The 5512-nt window shown below is 40.8% G+C and overlaps 1 protein-coding gene across 1 annotated transcript in view; it reads right to left on the reverse strand.

The window, feature by feature from the left end:
* ADGRV1 (adhesion G protein-coupled receptor V1) overlaps positions 1 to 5512 on the reverse strand; it is a 645475-nt gene that overhangs the window by 1059 nt on the left and 638904 nt on the right. The window lies entirely within an intron of this gene.

Here is a 5512-nt window from a genome sequence, read left to right on the forward strand (position 1 = left end):
GTGCCTGGCACATAGAAATCATTTAATAAATGGTCTGTCTATTTCTTGCATAGCCTCACCTCACATCTACTTTTGATTTATATCTCTTCTGTCAGTGGAACTACCAATCTCCCTGTTACTCATGTTTGGAACCTGTCTTCTGTAGTCACCTATAAGCCCCATCGTCCTTTATGTCCAGTCAGTCACAAAGTGCTACCACTCTTTTCTTTAAAATGTTTCTTCCACCTGCCCTTTCCTTTTCATTTTCATAGACTCCACCCTGGCTTCACCTCTCATCACCTGCATCCTGGAGTATTAGTCAGTATCCAAACCAGTCTCCCTGACTCCTCCAACCTATTTTGAATGACTACTCTTCTAATCTTCCTAAAACAGCACACCTTTCACATCACTCCTCCACTTAAGAACCTATACTGGCTTCTATTACATATTGGATTATGTCCAAAATCCTCTTCTTGGCTTCTAAAATGCACCATAATCTGGCTTTATCCTACCTATCCAAACTTATTCCCCATTCTTCCAGTCAAACAGGTCTTCTAACTTACCATCCCCCTTCTTATACACAGACACACAGATACAGACACAGACATAGACACAGACACACACAGACACACATGCATGCACATACCCACACACACCTCTATATGAATTCTTGCCTTCACTACTTTGAAGGTTTTCTGTTCCTACTCTTTCTATCCCTTTCTGATTATTCATGATACTCAGAATTTCAGAGTTAGACCAGACTTCAGTGGCCATCCCGTGCCTCTAATAATGATTGTTCAATGCCCTTGCTACAACATCCTGCCCTGATTTGAAGACCTCTAATGAGGAGGAACCCACTACTTCCCAAGCCAAACCATTCCGTTTTTGGATATCTGTAATTGTTGTGAAATGTTTCTTTCTAAGCCTAAATTTGCCTCTTTTTTACTTCCATGGATTGTTCCTTATTTTTTTTTCTTTAGGGCCACACAGAAGAGAAGTCTACTTCTTCTATGGGGTCATTTTCCAAATACTTGAAAGTCAATCAATAAATATTAATTAAGCACCTACTGTGTGCCACTTAATAAAATATTTCTTAAGCACCTACTATGTACTAGGCACAGTGCTAAGTGCTGGGGATAGAAGGAAAGGCAAAAGACAGTACCTGCCCTCAAGGAGCTCACAATTTAATGTAAAACAGCTATTCTATCTTCTAGAAGTCTTCTGTTTTCTGGCTAAGTATTCTCAGTTCCTTCAGAGCAAGATCTCAATCACCGCTATGATATTCACTATGCTTATTGTTTTCATCTGAGCTTTATCTGATGCCCTTCCTAAAATGTATCCAGTGGGGCACTGTGGCACATATACTGAGGAATGTGGATCAATAGAGCTCAGGAATTGAGCTGCAGTGGGCTAAGCCAATCAGGGGCCTGCACTAAGTCTGGTCCTAGTAAGGTATGCCCAAGGAGGTGCTAAGCTGCTTGTGGAGGGGCAAACCAGCTCAAGTTGGAAACAGAGTAGGACAAGGATTCTGTGTCAGTCAGCAGTGGGATTTAGCCCGCGAGTGGTTGCTGCCGCCGGGGAAAGATAGGGAGACGGAATGAATGTGGTGCCTTCAACTACTGATTGGGTCTGACCAGGGCAGAATACAGTAGGGCTATCACCTCCTAATTATTTAAATGTATCCTGAGACATACTAGTTTTCTTTGTTGTAATATTATACTTCTGACCAACAAATTTATGGTCTAACAAAAACCTAGACTTTCCCAGATGAATTGCTATGTGGCCATAGCCCCTCTTTCATCTTGTCGTTCTGAAGTTTATTTTTTGAACCTAAGTACAAAATTCTATACTTATCCCCATTAAATTTTATCTTACTTGATTTGGCCCCAGTGTTCTAGGTTGGAAATCTCTTTTTGAAACCTGACTCTCATTCAGTGTGTTGACTATCCCTTGAAAGCTTGAAGGACCAGCTCCCTCCCTTTTCCTTTCAGAAATCCTTACCGTGGGGTCACTGAGTTACAAATTCATTTGTCATTTAATGATTCTCTAGATATTTTCTGTGTGTTATGGGATAACCAGTCATCCTGATCTATATCTGGCCACTGGACCCAGATGGCTCTGGAGGAGAGCGTGAGGCTGGTGACTTTGCACAGTTCTGCCTCACTTAAATTCAATTCATTTGCAAGTCATGGCATCACCTTCTTGATGTCATGGTCCTCTTAGAGAATGAAGGACAAATAACAGTTATTTCATGTGTGTTAGGGGATAGGATGGTAGAATGGAGAATTTCACTTTGAAGGAAATACAATTATATTTAAGTCCCCAGAACTTTTTATAACTATACAATCTTGAGTAAGTAAATTAATTTCTTAGAATTTGTCTCCTCACTTGTAAATAATGGTGCAATGTCTATCTCGCAGGATTGTGATGAAAGTGTTTTGTAAAGTGTTATAAACATATGAACTCCTTTATTAAAGTTATGGCACAGACTGTGTCTCATCTATCCTCTTATCCCTCCATAGCAGCTAGGTGCTAAGTACTTTGTCACTGATGAACAAACTGGAGGAGGGTGAGGAGGGTGAGGGGGGGTGGGGGGGCAGGGGGTATGGGCAGGATGCCTGGTTGTAGATTTCTAGCTTGTGCTCATCAAGTTTTTTTTTTAATGATAGATGTTCTCAGGTTTCATTTTCCATGTTATTTATAAACTGTGGAAAAAGAAAACAAAGGAACAAAAAATCCCACCAAAAACTTCCTGTGGCATGTTGCAAAAAAACAAACAAACAAAAAAAAAACCCCAAAAGCAGGCGATCTTACATCAGAGGATCTGTGTTCAAATCCTGACTCTATCCCTCCTTACTCTCTATCCTTGTGTCCTTGGGAGGGAAGGGGTGGGGGTGGGGGCCAATACTGAACATCTAGTATTCTCTTTTCTTCATCTGTAAAATAAAAGAGTTGAACCAGCTGATCCCTAGGGGCCCTAACTCCCTTGATCCTGGTGTAGGATTTCCATATTATTAAGAAAGGATTTGCATCAAGTCTTCCTTTTATGACAGCTTCCAAAATGATTACCTATCCTGATGATCTACAGAGTTCACATAAGAGCCCAATGCAAATTAAGAGAAGCCAACATGTCCCATTAGCACAAATTAAAGAGCTCTTCAGGCTGCTCAGATTTTAGAAGTATATCTCTAATCCATTCTTTTTTTTTTTTTAAAAGGCAATTGGGATTAAGTGACTTGCCCATGGTCACACAGCTAGTAAGTGTCAAATGTGTAGTTGGAGGTCACATTTGAACTCAGGTCCTCCTGACTTCAGGGCCGGTGATCTATCCAATGCGCCACCCAGCTGCCCCTCTCTAATTCATTCTTAAGAATAAAAGGAAAGAGATGCCTATAACATCATTTCATACTTAAAAGGAAATATTCTATAGATGAAGAAGTAGAACCTCATAGCAGGTAAGTAAGTACACACCTATTGAGTATGAGGCAGTGGAGAGAGCACTGGGAATTGAACTCAGGATGACTGGAGTTCAAATCCAGCCACTGACACTATCTGTATGACCCTGAGCAAGTCATTTCACCTGTTTGCCTCAGTTTCTTCATCTGTAAAATGGGGATAATACTTTCCAGGGTTGTTGTAAAGATCAAATGAGATAATAATTGTAAAGTGCCTGAAGCATGGTAAGTGCTATACAAATGTTAGTTATTATTATGTTAACTATTATTAAAGTGCTTAGAACAGTGCCTAGCACATGGTAATTGCTATATAAATGTTAGCTGTTATTATGTTAACTATTATTAAAGTGCCTAGAATAGTGCCTGGCACATAGTATTATATGTCAGCTATAATAATAATGGTGATCATTATTATTATTATTATAAATGTTGGAGGTAAGATTAACATTTTGCTCTTGCTGCTAACTTGCTGTCCCCCCACCCCGGCAGTAAATCTTTATTGATGTCTTTTGTTTCCTTACATCACCATAGTTTCCCCAATGTCCCTCCCCCTCCCTTTCCTAGAGAGTTATTTCATATAACAAATAGTATTTTTTAAAGACAAAAAGAGAAAAAAAAGGGAAAAATAAGCATAACTGATCAATACTTTGACGATGTCTGAAAATATACCGCCTTTTGCCATACTCGTAGACCTTCCCCCTTGGCGAAGGGGTGACATGGGGGGGTATCATCTCATTTCTTTTGGTTCTTTGTAATTTTGTGTCATTCATTTTCTATTTTGTGTAGGTGAATGGGTGGTTGTTCTTCCCAGTACACGGCTGTGGCCGTTGTGCACATTTTCTCGGTGTAGCTTACTTCATCCTGCATCAGTTCATACAGATCTTTCCTTGGTTCTCTGAACTCATCACATTTGTCATTTCTTACACACAATACAATTTCTGTGGCATAGCTGGCTGAGTCATTCCCTGATCTCCCTGCACCTGCTTTTGCTTCCAGTGCTTTGCTGTTACAGAAAGGGCCAGCTATCTTTCTATGATACCCCACAAATACCCTGTGTATTCTGTTTTCTGTGTCCTCTTTTCTCCACTTGTTCTTATAGTATTCTCTCTCCTTTGAGGTTCCTGTAATTAGGAAGAGCTGGACGTAGGTAAAAAGACTGTGTCTTTTGTCTGTTCTTCAGGGCTAATTAGAAGCACGAGGGTGCTTTTCTGCCAGGAAACCCCCTCAACCAAAAAATAAAGGATTGCTGTAAGTGAGGAATTACAGCTAGAGAGCTTGGTTGCCATACTGGGACCCATGAAATATTAAAAATAAAAAAAGAGGAAGGATTTTGAAATGTTAGATTCTCTATGGTAGATTTGTGGAAATTCATAGAGAAGAATTAGATGAGGTAAGAGGGTGTAGAGAGGTTGCAATCTGCACAAGTGGAGGGAGTATACACATAACTGAGATCACAGATCTGTTTTAATCAGTCAATCAATTAAAAAAAAAACCACAACATTTTTGTGCCAGGCACTGTCCTAAGCAATGGGGATGCAAAATAAGGTAAAATAATAGCTTCTGTTCTCAAGGGGCTCGCAGTCTGATGGGGGCGACAATACCCAAACAACTAAGTAAAAACAAGCTATACACAGGATAATTAGCCTAGGGAAGGCACCAGGATTAAGAGGGATTGGGAAACGCTTCTCCAAGAAACTGGGATTTTAGGTGAGACTTGAAAGAAGCCAGGAGGCAGAGTTGAGGATAGAGAGAAATCCAGGCATGGGTGACAGCAGGTGAAAATTGGAGGAGTCAGGAGATGGAGTGTCTTGTTGGAGGAACAGCAAGGAGGCCAATGTTAAGTAACTCCCCCAACAACCTCTTATGCCACCCCTGTAACCCCACCTCACTGATTTAATTAATGTTCATATTGTGTATAGATGGGGGGGTGGGGGAGAGAGGAGAAAGAGAGGGTGAGGGGAGCAGGGGAAGGGAGAGACAGAGAGAAGACAGAGACACAGAGAGAAAGACACAGAGGGAGGGAGGAGGGAGAAAGAGAGAGAGAGAGAGAGAGAGAGAGAGAGAGAGAGAGAGAGAGA

This window comes from Vombatus ursinus, unplaced genomic scaffold, assembly GCF_900497805.2.
Source record: "Vombatus ursinus unplaced genomic scaffold, bare-nosed wombat genome assembly UNPS02014774.1, whole genome shotgun sequence".
NCBI lineage: Eukaryota > Metazoa > Chordata > Mammalia > Diprotodontia > Vombatidae > Vombatus > Vombatus ursinus.